Here is an 18,501-nt window from a genome sequence, read left to right as displayed (position 1 = left end):
AAACTAATTTTGGACTGTTTAAAAATAAAGAAAATCAATAGGCAGGTGTATTGAGCATCTGCCCTGTCTCTTAGTGATAAATCGGATTTAAAATTAGCCTCCCTGTGTGATGGGTATTGAATGATAAAATTTGATGCTTGCAGGCCATTTAAAAAACAACAGCTTGTGGGTGGAATAGAAGATTGAATAGGTTAAAAATAGCGCAGCATGTTATTCAAAGGGTGTCCTCTGCAGAGGAGTTAAAGGAAGGGAGTCCTTTAAATTGCATAAACAGTGATGGCATTCAGAGATACAGTTCTGGTGTTTACGCTGAAATGTAACCTGTGGAGTATGCAGACATTACAAAAATAATCAGGCTAATTAAATTAAGATTGGATCTTTTACACAGATAGTGTTTAGGGAATATGGTTGAATATTGTTCTACTTAGAATAAGAACGTTGTGCAGCATAAAGAGAATCCACTAGGCTCACCTTGTCTGTGCTGGGTCCTTTTTTTATGTAGGGCAAGTTGCTCTGGACAGATATTACTGGATATTTATTCACTGTTATACTGATATCTGCTCTCAAATTCACTATTACAATGTTGGTGAAGTTCAAGCATATGGTTTATTAGATGGGCATTGTCATTCCTCTTAGTCTAACAAAGCTGTTATTTATTAAGCTGCACTCCTCACAAAGCAATTAAATTATACCACGGTAATGTCACACAACTAACCCATTTTTACCTGCTGCTGGGGTATCAGTTGGCAGTACTAGATGCCTGACACTGACTGACGTCTAATAGGAACTGAGGGCATAGTCACAATGGTGCAGGTGTGTTGATTTGGACACCTAATTATAGGGGCACTTAAGGTGTCTTTTATGACTAGTTGAGTGTTAGAAGAGGTTAAATGACATCCTGCAGAAATACCAAAGGCTGTCTTACAATTTTTATTAACCCAAACACAGCCACGAGTAGACCACCAAATTAGTTTGGTAAATTTGAGGTCAAGAGATTGCAAGATTTAGCTGCCAAGTAGATGAATGACCAACCTGTTCCTTCTGGCTTTCAGAGAATTTTGTGCCATGCCGTCTGTACTGTGGTTATGTCAGGTACCTACATGGTACTGCAATCCATTGGTAATCCTAAAGGGTGAGCAGAGATTTCCAGCTCAGGAGTCAACCAAAGAAGTTGCCAAAGGTGACATCCATTGATAGTAAGGAAGGCAAATACAATGTTACCATTCATTTCAAGAGGACTAGAATATAAAAGCAAGGATGTAATGCTGAGGCTTTATAAGGCATTGGAGTATTGTGAGCAGTTTTGGGGCCCCATATCTAAGGAAGGATGTGCTGGCATCGGAGAGGGTCCAGAGGAAGTTTACAAGAATGATCCCGGGAATAAAAAGGTTAACACGTGAGGAGCATTTGATGACTCTGGGCCTGTACTCACTGGAGTTTAGAAGGATGAGGGGGGATCTCATTGAAACCTACCGAATATTGAAAGGCCTGGATGGAGTGAACATGGAGAGGATGTTTCCAGTAGTGGGAGAGTCTAGGACCAGAGGGCACAGCCTCAGAATAGAAGGGCGTCCCTTTAGAACAGAGATGAGGAGGAATTTCTTTAGCCAGAGGGTAGTGAATCTGTGGAATTCATTGCCACAGACGTCTGTAGAGGCCAAGTCATTGGGTATATTTAAAGCAGAGGTTGGTAGGTTCTTGATTAGTAAGGGTGTCAGGGATTATGGGGAGAAAACAGTTGAGAAGGAAAAATAAATCATCCATAATTGAATGGTGGAGCAGACTCGATGGGCTAAATAGCCTAATTCTGCTCCTATTTCTTTCCCTCCCCCACTCCGCCCAATCTCAGGTGTAAGTTTAAGCTTGCCACCTGAAAGGGCTGATGCGTATTGCGCACTCTCAGGTCTGACGTCTGTAGCACATGCACACCTTGAGGATTGGTGCACATTCGGCCAGAGTGCCGTTCAATTAACAAAGGTTCTGCATCAGATCTACTGAGTTTCAAGATATAGGGTCTTAGTGAGAACATGCCAGCAGTATTGCTTATCTTAAAAAAGGATATACTTTTTCTAAAGAGAGTGCAACAGAGTGCAATAAAGGGGTCCACCAAATAGTTTTATGGGATAGCAGGTCTATCAATTGATGAGAGACTGAGTCGGCTAATTATTTGTTCTCTAGAGTTTAGAGGAATTAGAGGTGACGTCATTGAAATAAAATTCTCAGAAGGTGACAGAATAGATACAGAAAGGATGTTTTCCCTGGCTGAACTGAGGTCACGGTCTCAACATAAGGACTGGGAGGAAATATTTCTTCACTGAGAGGGTGGTGGGTTAAAAAAAACAAAGTTGTGGAGGCTTAATCATAGATTGCTTTCAAGAGGTTTAAATTGAGAGGGGAGAGATTTAAAGGGGACCTGAGAGGCAAGTTTTTCACACAGAGGGTGGTGGGTATTTGAAACGAGCTGCCAGCGGAGGTGATAGAGGCAGCTACAATTACAACATTAAAAGGAAATTTAGACAGCTACATGGATAGGAAAGTTCAGAGGGAGATGGGCCAGATGCAGGCAAATGGGACGAGCTCAGGTAGACAACCTGGTGGGTATGGATGAGTTGGGCTGGAGGGTCTGTTCCTGTGCTGGATGATTCTATGACAAAACAGAGATGCCTGGAAATCAAGGGACATGGGGGGTGGGCATAGTTATACAGCACAAAACAGGCCCTTCTACCCACCGATCTGCACCAACCATCAAGCAACCATTTGCTTTAATCCCATTTTATTCTCCTCTCATTTCATCAACTCTCCCTTGATTCTACAACTCACACTCGTAGCCCTGTAACTGATCAAATCATCTTTGGGATGTGGGAAGAAACCGGAGCACCTTAGAGATAACCTGCAAACTCCACACAGACTGCGCTGGAGGCCAGGATTGAACGTGGGTTGGTGGAGCTCCATCCTGTGGTGCTGAGGTAGGAGGGCAGCCCTGACCTTGATGGTTGGCAGAGCAGGCTTGAGGGGCTTAATGACCTTTTATTTATGAACCTATGTCTTATGAAAACTCAGAACAATTTAATGTCCAATTCACCAATATGGTAGAGGGTTTGCTGTGATACTCCCTGCCATTCCTTAAGCAATCTGTGATTTCCCATTTGGACCCAAAATTGCTCTTGTTGCCTTACATCTACTTGAGCTGTATAAAGAAAGACAGACCACAACATGTTTTAGCCTGTGTGACCAGGAACCTACAGTTTTTAGGGCACAAAATTGTGCTTTATTTAATTGACAACTGTTGAAAGGGCATTTGTAAAATGCTAATGCTGACTACTCCTCACTCTCTAGAGAAAGGAGAATGTGACATTGTGATAACAGAAGCATGACCTGAAAACCAGAAGCCTCAGCACGTCAGGTAGTAACATGGAAAGAAAACACAGTTAAAGTTTCAGGTTGATGACCTTTCCCCAGAACACTTGAAATAAATAATCCTTTAGTCCCTGGTGTGTCCCTGGTCTGTCGATACAGGATGTCCCCAAGTTACAAGTGCCTAACTTATGGATGCCCTTACATACAAACGAGTTCTCAAAATATTATTAAATTCAAATATCCAATGTACATACATACAGTACGTTTGTTCCTATGAACGGCAGAACCAGTTTCCTCTCCCCCTCTCCCCTTCAGTAATTGTTCTTTCTTATCAGTCTTATGTGCTCTTGATGCCATTCATTACAAGACTGCGGAGGTAAGGTTATCATATAAAGTGACTTTTCTGACTTACTGATAAAATCGACTTATGCACGTCCTTAAAAACAGAACCCATTCATTACCTGGGGACAGCCGGTATCCTATAAAATATATGGCATGTCTAATTCAACCATGTTATGTAACAACATAGGCTTATTTTCATCATATTAAGCAAATACAAGTTATTATTGCTTGCTTCCTGAAAGGGTTTTGGTCAAATTTATTTCAAAGTAACAGGATCAATTTGCCCTCTTTTTATGACTGTTTTTGTCATGTTTTAATTTATACTATCTCTTCATTGACGATATTGTGCATTTGACTCAGTGAACCAAAATCATAAATAATCAGAATGATGTTTTTCTCAGTAGGTCACACAAACAACATCGGCAGTCCGATGCAGTGATGTTGTTTGTGTGAGTCACCTGCTGCTCATGGACATTATGACTATTTCGTGTTTATAAAATGTTCATGTCGCCCTTCACTGACTTAGAGCTGGACATTGAGATCATGGTCGGCTGTAGAAGCAGGAGATATAATTCTGGTTCCCAAGGATAACCCCAGTTCTTTTCAGAGCCATCTGTGTTAGTTTGACTCAATAAAAGGCCTTCTTCATCACAGTTCAAAAAAAAGTCTCATTTACTTCAGTGGATTTCAGTGGAGATGTTTAACTGAAGCTTTGTTTGTCTTTTTGTGATGGATGTAAAACAAATCCCATGACAATAAGTGGTTAAAAAGTCATATCAGATGTTTTTCTTTATCAGCTGAGACTTGGAATGTGAGTAAGGAGATTATGTTAGGACTGCATATAACACAGATGGAGCACTGCATACAGTTCTGGTCACCACATTACAGGAAAAAAAGTGATTGTACTGGAGATGGTGCACGGGAGATTTATGAGGACAATGTCAGAACTGGAAACTATTAGCTTTCAAGAAAGGTTGCATAAACTGGGCTAGTTTCCTTTATAGCAGAGGATACTGACCGAGGTGTATAAAATTATGAGTGGCCAAGACAGTATAAATAGGAATGGCCTACTTTACCGGGCAGATGGAACAACAGTCAGTGGATAGTTTTAATGTTTTTGATGCAAGGATTAGAGGGGATTTTATCCCAGGTGTGATAGGGGTCAAGAGCTCACTGCCTGAAGGGGTGGGAGAGGCAGAGACCCTCATCACACTAAACAATATTTGGAGTACCAGGGACTAAGAACTTGTCTGGGATGAGGCTGTTTTTCATTTTCAACTGCAATGGACATTATGGGCCAAATAACCTTTTATCTCCATAAAATTTCCATGACACCATGAAGAGCTGTGGAATTCTCCCATTTCTGCAGGCAATTCAAGCAGCATCACTGAAGGAGATTATTTGATCATCACTTTGCTTTTCATGGGATCTCACTGTGCCTTCATTCACTGCCAAGCCTTATTTGTCACATTAACCACACCTTAGATATGCTTAATTGTCTGTAAAATGCTTTGGCGTACCTGCAGGTTATGTAAGGTGATGTTTCATTGTAAATCTTTCTTTACTCTCATTGGGTGCAAGGGGAATGTTGGTCAGGCCATCAGGAAAACTCCAGAGTCTTCAAATATTGCCATCAGATCATTCACTGCTCTAATAATATCCCATATAAACAGTACCCCCCATGGAGCTAAGTAGGAGTTAATGAGAACAAATTTGTAAGCAGATGAATTTATAATGGGATGGGGCCATTCAATGAATAAATGGAAAAAAAAGCTCCATGTTCTTAAATCGGCTGACTCACAATATCACTGTACCACATTCAGGATATTTATAAAAGGAGTCGTACACAAATCAAAGAATTTAAGTCAGTTAGTCTAATCTTAACATCTAATAAAATGCTCAATAGGATATCAAAGTTAATCTGAAAAGCACAGGGACAAGAAAAATAGAGATTTTCAAAGTAATTGGTCTTGCCTCACACATTTCCTTTTATTCACATTTCAGGATGTGAGCATAACTGGTGAGCCAGCTTTTAATGTCCATCCCCCCTTGCCCTTGAGGAGATAGTGTGAACCACCTTCTTGAACAATATCAGTCTTTCTGGTGAAGGTGACCTCATAGAGTTGTCGTGTTGGGATTTGGGCCAATCAACTACCATTATGATACGGTTGAGTGTGAACAAGCATTGTACAATTCACTTGCTTTTTCTCTGTATGAAACCATTTCACTTTTTGCATCACCCAACCACCAGAGAGAATTGAACAATAGGATCATAAAATTTCTTAAAGTCACCTTCAAGATATTACATTGATGAAGCAATAGTGATATATTTCCAGTTCCAGCGTCCATATTCAAAGATCCCCACCATCCGGGCCATGCCATCTTTTTACAGTCTCCATTGGGCAGGAGGTACAGAAGCCTGAAGTCCCACACCACCAGGTTCAAGAACAGCTACTTCCCTTCAACCATTTGGTTCTTGAATCAACCAGCAAAACCCTAATCACTACAGTTTAGCGACACAATGACCACTTTGCACTAAAATGGACTTCATTATTTTTGTTCTAATTGTGTTCTTTCTTGTAAAATATGTGTATAATTTATGCTTAATTTGTTTTTTCTTGTGAAAGCTGCTTATATGATGCTATGTGCCTGTGATGCTGCTGCAAGTGAGTTTTTCATTGCACCTGTGCATACATGTACTTGTGTTTATGACAATAAACTTGACTTTGACTTTGGTTTGTGACTTGAAGGAAGGTTGGTCAACATTATATTCCAAATGTATGGGACAGATTATGTAGGGATTTATTATGGGCAGGGATTGTGGGTGGGATCTGTTGTGAGTGGGACTTGTAGCTGTGACTAATTGTGAGCAGGGTTTGTGGGTGGGGCTAATTGTGGGCAGGGTTTGTAGGTGGGACTAATTGTGAGCAGGGCCACAACATAAACCTTAAGCTTGCAGAGCAATGGACATTGTAAGAAATTATCTTAAATAAGTGAAAAAGAAAAATAGTACAGGATCTGCCAGTTATCCATTGCTGATATCTGACCATTGAACTATGAAGGCAACATTCCAAGCCATTTGGAAAGAATACATAAAAACTATTCTTTTTTTAACTAATTGTTCACACTTTCACCTCAGAGGTTAAATTATGATCTGTAAAGTTTTGAATTGCTTGGGGGTAGAAACTTGTCCTTAGTGGCCTGCACTACCAGTGTTGAATGGAACTATGTTTTAGGAGCTTGGGGAGCAATGTACGGCTGTCAGTATTCAATGCATTAAGTGCTAGTGACAAAGGGCAAATCTCTGTCCCTCTGTGCACACTTTCTTTGTCATACTCTGCTATCAGCCGCTCAGTTAATTCACAATTGGCAATTCCACTGGAGCTCAGAATGTTACTTGTTATATGGCAAACAATAAGCATTTATATATTATTTGGGCCCTTCTGACTTTATGAGAAATTGCTTGTCATAACAAAATGCCAACAACTCACCAACTCAATAGTTCATAATTATAATGTGAGATTATTTTTATAATGCCAAAATGTTTATTAATCCTAATCTAGGATCCCAATGGTGCAGGTATAGGTATGCATCTAACATAGTCTTATAATTGTTTCCTCTGAAATGGTGGGCTAGCAAGGATTAAACTTCAATGAGGAAAAATTCCTCAGAGCCCTAAACACAAACCTCTAGATCAAGTTACAGGGAATAGACTTTTATTAATATGGAAAAGCTTTCATTAATTTATCTCCAAAATGGTATAAATTATCTCCAAATGGTTGCCACGAGAGGACATAGGTTTAAGCTGCTGGGGAGTAGGTACAGAGGAGATGTCAGGGGTAAGTTTTTTGCGCAGAGAGTGGTGAGTGCATGGAATGGGCTGCCGGCAACGGTGGTGGAGGTGGATACGATAGGGTCTTTTAAGAGACTGTTGGATAGGTACATGGAGCTGAGAAAAATAGAGGGCTATGGGTAAGCCTAGTAATTTCTAGGGTAGGGACATGTTCGTCATAGCTTTGTGGGCTGAAGGGCCTGAATTGTGCTGTAGGTTTTCTATGTTTCTAAATGCATTGAACAAGCTAAGGCACTGTTGATTATTTAAAGCTATAGCAAAGTTTTATAGGGCAGAAATATTTCTGCCTCGGTGTTAATTTCTGACAACTTAGCAGTACTTAATTTAGTTTCAGATCTCTAAAATGCACCATATTGTGTTAAATGTAGTGCCATGCCTTCATAAGTAAAGTAACATGCACTTTGTCTTGTTACAGTTTTAATCTGTTTCCACCCACAAAGCACCATTTGTTCACTTTGGCCTTTTTAAAAATTGATATCAGAGCTATTTCTGAAAGTATAACTGAGCAGCACCGGTCTTGCAAGGCAAGTGCCAGCCACCTCATGGTTATGTGGTACCAGGTTGTGCACAGACAGCATTGTCCAGGAATGCCCTGGAAGATCTTGGCATGAGAATGGCATCAGAGTGATGTTGCACCTCTTCTTTTCTCCCCCTAAACAGCATTCGCATATAATTGATGTGTTGCTTCGATGTCAAAATATCACTGCATGAAAAGTACCTCTACCTTCCTCCCTGCTCCCAACTTACATCTGCCACAAGTTTATTCAGATAGTTCATCAATGAAGAAATGCCCATGCAACAAAATGTGAGTTTCCTGCATTTCCACCAGTACTGAACACAATGAAACCTTTAAGGCCAACAGCACCTAATGTCACCATGGGGTAGAAATTTATACTTGGTCGCTTGTGTTAAATGTGCAATATAGCAGCAATGGGAGTTGTGCTTCTGAAACTTGGGTCCCATTAAGATTTATGAATTATACAGCATGGAAAACAGGTCCTCCTGCCCAACTCGTCCATGTCTGTTCAAGCTAGTCCTATTAGCCTGTGTTTGGCCCGTAACCCTCTAAACCTTTTCTATCCATGCACCTGTCTAAATGTCTTTTAAACATTGTAATTGTACTCACCTCTAGAGCTTCCTCTGGCAGCTCGTTCCATACACCCACCACCCTCTGTGTGAAAAGGTTTCCCCTCAGGTCCCTTTTAAATCTTTCCCCTCTCACCTTAAATCTATGCCCTCTAGTTTTAGACTCCTCTACCCTGGGAAAAAGACAGTGACCATCCACCTTTTCTATGCCCCTCATATTCATCTGTAAGGTCACCCCTCAGCCTCCTGCACTCCAAAGAAAAAATTCCCAACCTTTCCTTAACTCAAGCCCTCCAGTCCCAGTTATATCCTCATGGATCTTTTCTGCACGCGTTCCAGCTTAGGGTTTTGTAGAACTGAATTTTGTAAATGGAAGATGAGATGTAACTTATGCATTGAATGTGTGCGATCGAGGGCAGATTCATTTTTATAGCTTTTTAAAACAATTTACCTGCACTGTATATTTTTATATCTTTGGATGCTTTTTATGACATTCAGAATCTGTTAGATTTAGAAAATCTGCCGCATCTGCATTTTCTTAAACACATTGCACTGAATGCGTGCAAATAATGGCTTCATGGTTTCAGATTTCAATTTTCCTAACCATAATAAGATGAGGAGGGTCTCAGAGTTCCACACCATCTGCCCATCACCCAAACACTCCTTGCACTGGGTCCCCTCCCCCACCACTCCCCTCTGCCCTCCCCACCTCCTTCAATTGATTCCATGCTCTGCCTTCCTCTCCTATCAGATTCCATCATCTGCAGCCCTTTGTTGCCTCCACCTGTCACCTCCCAGCCTCTTGTCATTATTTCCACACTTCCCTCCTCCATCTGCCTATCATCCCTCCTCACCTGGATCCACCTATCACCAGCAGCTCTTACTCCACCCCTTCGCCTCACCTCTTTATACTGGCTATCTCCCCTCTATCCTTCAGTCCAGATGAAGGGTCTTGACCCGAAACGTTGACTGTCCTATTGGTATTGGTTTATTATTGTCACTTGTACCGAGGTACAGTGAAAACCTTGTCTTGCATGCAAATCGTGCAGGTCAATTCATTACACAGTGCAGTTACATTGAGTTAGTACAGAGTGCATTGATGTAGTACAGGTAAAAACAATAACAGTACAGAGTAAAGTGTTATAGCTACAGAGGAAGTGCAGTGCAGGTAGACGATAAGGTGCAAGGTCACAACAAGGTAGATTGTGAGGTCAGAGTCCATCTCTGATTTCAACTTCAATTTTCCTAACAATAATATGAGGAGGGTCTCAGAGTTCCACTCCATCTGCCATCAGTCCATCATAAGGGAATCGTTCAATAGTCCAATAGTTTTATCACAGTCAGATAGAAGCTGTCCTTGAGCCTGGTGGTATGTGCCCTCAGACTCCTGTATCTTCTACCTGCATTTCCACAGATGCTGCCTGACCTGCTGAGTTCCTCCAGCATCTTGTTTTTTGCTCCAAATTCCAGCATCTGCAGTCTCTTGTGTCTCAGAAAAGGAGGATCTTACATGTTCCATATGCTCCATGCATACCTTTTGCTTTTATGCTGTGCTTTTGTTGCTATAGAATAGATTAAACTGGGTGCATGTTGCCAATGGAAAACCGGGTATAGACCTTGCCCTCTCTGGGATTCTTTACCCCATAGAACTGTGGAGCTGAATCATTGAATTTAAGACCAAGATAGAGAGAGTTATAATCTTTGGATGAGCCAAGGGTTATGGGGAACAAGCAGCAAATTGGAGTTGAGTGCAAGATCAGATCAGTCATGATCCCACTGAATGAGAAAGCAGGCTTGAAGAGGGGAGAGATTTAACAGGAACATGAAAGTCACCTTTATCACCCAGACAGTGGTCAGTGTATGGAATGAGGTGCCGGAGGAAGTGGCTGAGGCAGGTACATAAACAACATTTAAAAGGCACTTGGAGTGGTACATGGATAGGAAAGGTTTAGAGGGATATTAGCCAAACGCGGGCAAATGGGACCAGCTTAGTTAGACATCTTGGTTGGCATGGACCTGTTGGCTTGAAGGGCCTGTTTCTGTGCTGTATGACTCTATGACTCCATCTGCATGGTCTAATCTAGTTCCCTTTTATTATTTTCTTAATGACTAACAGTCTGCCACAAATAACCCATCAACTGGAGTCACATTTTTCCCTACTTTTTGTTGATGGTTTGAAAGTCACGTGGGAAGGGGATCAAGCTCCCCACTGTGCTTTGGGCTGTGCCTGGTGTGCACAGATGTCAGGGAGCAAAGCAGTTCTTCAGAGAAGTCAACTGTTTGGAGAATAGTGAGACCTCAGTACCCTTATATACTCAGCAGGCGACATTGTGGATTAGACAGTTACAGCTTACTGGCAGGTAACCTTCTTTCCTAAGCGACACAGTAACAGGAGGATTGCACAGTTTCAGTGGCCGGATTGTCTGTATTTAATTAACAGTCTGGAGCAACAGGGGAAGTGAAGCAACCTATCTACAAACTGCTAAACGTGGGGATTGCTAATAGATTAAATTCACTGAGCGAGTGTTGAGATTTCACCAGCAAGGCTTCAGAGATTACAAAATAAAAAATCAGAACCACTTCTGTTGCTCTGGGCTCTGCTTTATATAACGAACAGTTATTTTCACTGCAACATGTTATTGTGCAGCTGAGGATTGCTTAAAAATTATATCCATTCAGACACACTGTGTTGCCATTTAACCAGATGTTCCTTTCTTCCCTCAGAAGTGGCCAAATGAACCATTCAGTTACGGGCAATTAGCATGGGGTAATAAATGCTGACCTTGCCAATGACATCCACATCCTGAGAATGAATAGTTTTTCTTTAAAATTACACTTTAATTTTGTGTCCTTTATTAGCACTCGTCATAAAGAGGCTGCCACAGTGCTTTGTAAGTGCAATTTTATTATCAAACTGTCCCCATAAATGTACTCATAGTAAAAGAAAATTAACACCCACATTAAAAGAAAACGCTTTATTTTCATAAGAATGTGCAAGATTTCCAACGATTAAATTACAAATACCTGTGGGTCTTGTGCAGCAGTGATATTATTACCCAGAGGCATTTCATAACTGAGATGTTTAAAACTACATGACATGCTTTTAAGATCTTTAATCTGTTGGAAGAAGTGATCAGTTAGCTAAGCTGAATAAGCACCGAACAATAAAAACAGTTTCTGGAGCATATTCCCCTGTATATCTCATTATTTTTAGATGCTTCATCTTTCAAAGGTTGACAAAGAAAGTTATTATATATTGATAGTCATGCCTGTAATTGCAGAAAGTCTAATAAAGCCTCTAGCCTCTAATGCAGGAGAGGTTGCTTTCACTATATTGTCTCGTTACGATGAAGGGATTTGAAAGGCACAGCTCAGCAGGAAACTGCTCCAAGAAGCATCGTTCTTTCACAGAAGGAAGTACTGTAAATTCGGTATCAAGTACGCATGTTGAAGTGTCACTTGCACAATGAAAACCTAAATACTACTGGAACTTCCTGCTCAAGTGATACACTAGAAGAATACCTGATGCAGGAATATCCTTTTGTAGGTTATTACAGTGTAGAGAGCTTAGTATCAGCTTGGTTCAGTCTGTAACAATCTTGTCATTATTTAGTATGTTGTACTTTGGGGACTGAGCAAACAGTGTAGTCTGACCACAAGGGAGCATGGCAGTGCTGGAAGTGCTGCCTTTTGGACAAATCTTCTACTCATTGCTTTTGATATGAGTAATCCAATTATATTATTGGAAGAAGGACACAGAATCTTTCCGAGAGCCTTGGCCAAAGTAATTCTAGTAAAATCAGATTAACTGAGTTTTTGTGATATTTACTTTGCGTAGAACTTTAACCATTTGCAAATTCATGGTTGGGTTTGTCTGAATAACAATAGTGACTGTACTTCAAAGGTAATTGCCGGGACCTGTGCTGGGACCTCTGCTGTTTGTGATGTACAACAATGACTTGGATGAGTATGTTGATGGATGGATTAGCAAATTTGCAGACGATACTAAGATTGGTGGAGTCATGAACAGTGTAGAAGACTGGCGACGGATACAATGTGATATAGATCAGCTGCAGATGTGGGCAGAGAAATGGCAGATGGAGTTTAACCCGGATAAATGTGGTGTTTCACATTGGTAGGGCTAATGTCGAGAGGCAGTACATTCTAAAGGGCAAGACCCTTAACAGTGTTGAAGAGCAGAGAGACTTTGGGGTGCAAGTGCATGGTTCATTGAAAGTGGTTACACAGGTAGACGGTGGTTAAGAAGGCTTATGGGAATGCTTGCGTTTATTAATCGGGGTATTGAGTATAGGAGTTATAATGCATCTCTATTGAACTCTAGTTAGGCTACATTTAGAGTATTGCGTGCAATTCTGGTCACCTTACTATTGGAAGGATGTTGAGGCTTTAGAGAGGGTGCAGAGGAGGTTTACTAGGATGCTGCCTGGATTAGAGAGCATGTACTATCAGGAGAGGCTGGACAAACTTGGGCTCTTTTCTCTGGAGCAGCGGAGGCTGAGGGGTGATCTGTTGGAAGTGTATAAAATTATGAAGGGCATAGATAGGGTGGACAAGCAATATCTTTTTCCCATTATTGAGTGATTCAATACCAGAGGGCATGCATTTAAGGTGAGAAGGGGTAGGTTCAGAACAGACGTGAAGGGTACGTTTTTTACTGAGAGAGCGGTGGATGCCTGGAATGTATTGCCCTGTAGGGTGGTGGAGGCAAATTCACTGGTGGCTTTTGAGGGGCTTGGATGGGCACATGAATGAGAGAAAAATAGAGGGATATGGGCATTCTGTAGGGAGAAGGGATTAGCTATGTCGGCACAACATTGTGGGCTGAAGGGCCTGTTCTGTGCTGTACTGTTCTATGTTCTATGTATTTCTTATTTTGAGATACCTAGTAAGACTTTACTTGTTAGGCCATTCCCTTTTTCTGGAGACTGTGGGTATATAGAGCATATTTGACTTCCCATTTCTGTTTCAAAGCAGAAAAAGACAGCAGAGATTAAAGTGATAAGATATATGGCAGGATCATGATGAATTTCGCTTTTTACTGGCCGAAACAATGGCCTTTGGAGTTTTTCTTATCAAATGACACACATTTAAAAGAACATCTTGTTCCAATTTTGCATTAGCTGGAGTTGGGAGGAAAAAACAAATAAAGCAAGTAAGATACTTCTAAGAGTTTTTTTTAAAAGGTCAGATATAGAAATCGTTCATGTTAGTTCATATCTTGTAGAAAAACAATCTAAACAGCATGCCATTAAGAACAGTTTTAACCATGAAATGCCCAATGGTGTTTAATGGAAACCAGGAAAAAGAAAAGAATGGGATTAATTAAAGCAGTTGGAATCTAAGAAGCCTTTTGAAGGGTGAAGGAATAGTGGGGATTCAGCAGGATTCAGGGAGAAAGCTCAAGAAAGCAAGCCTGAAAGAGCAAGGATCTCCACCGTGAACTGTGAGCGAAGGGCAACTGTGTGACTAGATGAAGCAGTTGTGGGGTGGGAATTAAGATCAGAGAAGGCTCTGTGGGTGGAGTCAGATGAGGCACGAATATCTTCGAACAAGATAATAAACAAGATAATAACAAGATAATAACAAGATAAGTAGATTGGGCCCAGGGAGCCTGTGTAGGTCAGTAAAAATGGAAGTGATGGATGAGCAAATTGAAACGTCCAGATTAAGATTAAGGGAAGGAGTGACAAATACAAATTGTTGACAAGAACAACAGCTGGGGATCCTACTTGAAGATTCCATTTTATTTAGAAGATTCTTAACTTTCATGCTATAAGCACCATCAAATTACATTCACCTAAAAGCTCTTTATTCAGGATATATGATAACATTCTATGAACAAATAATTGAAAATAAACTTGTCATTGACACCGTATGGATTGTGTAAGTGTTATTGATTTTTAACAGCAAAATATTACACAGATTGGATCATTGTGGTTTATTTGTAGTTTGAATTTATCAATTTACAGAGCAATGACTGATGCTTTTGATAGCTACAAACTCCTTCACTGAAATACCAGCTTTAAGAGTATCCTTTACTCTCCATTCGACTGTACACAGACAAAATCCATTTGGATTTAAAGTTACCATAACAGCTACAGCATTGAGCCACTCAGTGCACTTCAGCTGTTTGGCTTTTCTGAAGCCACTTCCATTTGACGTTACCACCCAGACCGTGACCCAAAAGCAAGGCTCATGAGGGGGACAAAGTAATGTCAAGAAATGTGGACACATTCTATGCACAGAGCTTATGTTATGAGTGAAACTATAACCTGACTAACTGCACAAAACATTCAAAATACTGTTATGCCATTATTGGTGAGATTCAGGAAATATTAATTCAGATCATGCTGTTGAGCAATCATGGATAAGTACACAATACATATATTGTCAAGTCTGTTTTTAATCAGTATTTCATAAAATCCAAATACATATCCAGCAAATTAGCAAAAAAACTGAACTCAACAGTCTGCAAAGATAATGGTTAAATTTACACAGTTACATCAGTAGGTATGATAATATCAGTCCCAACTTTACAGGTAGTTGAGTTTATTGTCAGTGAATAAGCTGTGTACAAATCCAAGTACCTTATTCCAAGATTGTTTTTTAAGCATGAGCTATGGTTTTATGTGTGGCATTCTGACTAGCAAGTCAGAAGGTTGTAGGTTCAAGTTCTTCCCCAGAGACTTAAGCTTGAAAATATAATTTGCCACTGCATGCAGCACTGAAGTGTTGCAATGTCAGGGATGCCAATGTTTAGATGAGGTGCTTCACTGAGGTTCTTTTAGGTGAATATTAAAGATCCTAAGACACTACTTTGATAGAAGGATTTACCACTGGGGTCATAGCTGCTGTTTTCCCCCCAAACAATATCATTGGAATTAAAAAGAGGTATATTTCCTTTCTGTGTATTTGATGTGACTGTGTATCTTACATCCATAATAAAACACCAAATACTTCACTGGCTCCAAAGTTCTTGAGGATGTCGCGAGGTATTGGTTTAATTTTGTTACATATTTCGAGCTACAGTGAAAAGCTTTTGTTTTGCATGCCATGCAGACAGATCATGCTGTGTGTAATTACATTGAGATAGTAAAAAGAAAACAGAATGCAGAATATAGTGTTGCAGTTACAGAGAAAGGGCAATACACATAGACAAATAAAGAGCAAGGGCCATGATGAGGAAGATTAGGAAATCAAGAGTTCATCTTCTAGTGTATGACTTAAGTGTTAAAGGGTCTGATAACAGTGAGATAGAAGCTATCCTTGAGTCTTGTGGTTCATGCTCTAGGGCTTATGTATCTTCTGCCCGAGAGGAGAGGGGAGAAGAGAGAATGACTGAGGTGGGAGACGTCTTTGATTATGTTTGGTTGTGAAAGGGACTATATAAGTGCATGTTTTTCCTTTTTTTATTCTCAGTGGAGCATGACAAAGGGAGAGACTGAGACACTATCTGAGCAAATGATGGAATAGAGATTGGACCAGTTGCTATCTGAAATTGCCCTTGTCCAGGAATCACAGAGCTTCACTGACAAATGGTTGATAGGAAAGACTTGTGGTCTCCAAGTGCCCTCTTGCTTCTTACCTTTGCTACAAACAACCGGAGAGGGTGGGGAAGGGGAAAGAGCAAGGGCCACGACGAGGTGGATTGGGAGATCAAGTGTTCAGCTTTTAGCATATGAGTTAGCATTTTAAGGGTCTGATAACAGTGGGATAAAAGCCTCCCCTCCCTCCTCCTCTCTCTCGTTCTCCATCTGTTCATCATCCACACACTCGTCTCACTGGTTCCCCTCCCCACCTCCCTCCCTTAATTCCATGCCCCACCATCCTCTCCAATCAGATCCCATCATCTTCAGCCCTTTACTTCACTTCCACATATCACCTCACAGCTTCTGACATCATTCCTGCCCTCATCTGCCCATCACCTCCCTTGGGTCCACCTATCACCCGCCAGCTCTTGCTCCACCTCTTTCCTCCTTTTTGCACTGGCTATCTCCCCTCATTATTTCCAGTCCAGATGAAGGGTCCTGAGTTCCTTCAGTACTTTGTGTGTTGATCCATATTCCAGCATCTGCAGTCTCTTGTGTCTCCAGCAATGGAAAGACCTTGCATTTACTCAATGTCTTCCGCAAGCTCAGAACATCCAAAGCATAATTTGAATACTTTTGAAATGTAAACAGTGTTGTAATTTGGGAAACCTGCCAAGCAATGCATAAGCAACAAGTTCCCACAAAACATCAATACAACAATGAACATTGAACGATACAGCACGAACAGTCCCTTCACCCCATGATATCTGTGCCAAACATGATGCCAAATTAAACTAAACCTATCTGCCTGCACATGATCCATATCCAATCATTCTCTGCTTGTTCATGTGTATGTCTAAATGCCTCTTAAATGTCACTCTCGTATCTGCTTCCACCACCACCCCTGGAAGCATGTTCCAGGCACCTACTGCTCTCTGCATAAAAAACTAACCCTGCACATCTCCTTTCAACTCTTCCCCTCTTACCTTAAGTATATGCCCTCTAGCATTTAACATTTCTACCCTTGGAAAGGGACTCTATCTCCCCTTTCTATGCCTCTCATAATTTTATATACTTCTATCAGGTCTCCTCTCAATGGCCAGATAATCTGCTATTAGTGATGTTGGTTGGGGATAAGTGTTGACCACATGCTAGGGAGAACAATCCTGTCCATCTTTGAAACAGTACCAAGGGTACTTTCACGTCCACCCAATAGGACAATGAGAAGGTGGAATCTTACACTGTGGTTTCCAAAAGGTCATTTCTTCACTGCAGTTATTATGTACTGATGACCTTAGAGTTACTTCTCCCAGTTATAAGGAGAGACTGGAGAGGCTGGGACTGTTTATCCTGGAGTGAAGGAGGCTGAGGGATGACATTATAGACATTCATAAAATCATGAGGTACTTAGATAAGGTAGATGGAAGTTTCTGGGTGCCCATGAGTAGGATTTGCAAAAGGCTAGCAGGAAAGTAGTTAGGAAAGCTAACAGAATTTTACCATTTATTGCAAGAGAAATTGGATGCAATTGGTTGTGCTTCAGTTACACAGGGCTTTGGTGAGACCACATTAGGAGTACTGTGTGTAATATTGATCTGCTTATTTAAGGAGGGATATTAATGCTTTGGAAGCAGTTCAGAGAAGGTTTAATAGACCAGTCATGGAGACACAAGAAATTCTGCAGGTGCTGGAATCTGGAGCAAAACACAAAAAGTGTTGGAGGAACTCAACAGGTCAGGCAGCATCTATGGAGGGAAATGAACAGTCGACGTTTCAGTCCAAGACCCTTCATCAGGTCTGGAAAGGAAAAGGGAAGAAGCCAGAATAGACTAGCACTTGGAATGGACATGTTATCTAATGAGGTAAGTTAGGAGAGGCTAGGCTTGGTATACTGTTGGAGTTAAGTGAGAGGGGATGATTAAAATAGATAAGGCTCTGAGAGACTTTGACAGAATGGATCTGGAGAGGTTGTTTTCCCATGGAAGAATCTAAAGTTAGGTATTGCTGTTTAGAACTAAGGGGTTGTCCATTTAAAATGGAAATGAAACAATCTTTTCTCTCAGTGGGCCATGAATCTTTTGAAATCCCTTCCCTAGAGGGCAGTGGAAGCAGAGTCATTGAAAAATATTAAGGCAGAAGTAGATAGACAGTTGATAAGCAAGCAAGTGAAAGAATACACTTTCACTTGCTTGACAGGAATACAGAGCTGAGGTTACAGTCAGATCAACCATGATTTATTAAATGGCAGTGTATTCTTGAGTGACTGAGTGGACTTCAGCTGCTCCTAATTTGTATGTTCACATGTTTCCCAAA

The sequence above is a fragment of the Pristis pectinata genome, chromosome 2 (genome assembly GCF_009764475.1).
Source record: "Pristis pectinata isolate sPriPec2 chromosome 2, sPriPec2.1.pri, whole genome shotgun sequence".
Classification (NCBI taxonomy): Eukaryota; Metazoa; Chordata; class Chondrichthyes; order Rhinopristiformes; family Pristidae; genus Pristis; species Pristis pectinata.
The sequence above is the reverse complement of the archived record's forward strand: the minus strand, read 5'-3'. Positions refer to the sequence as shown.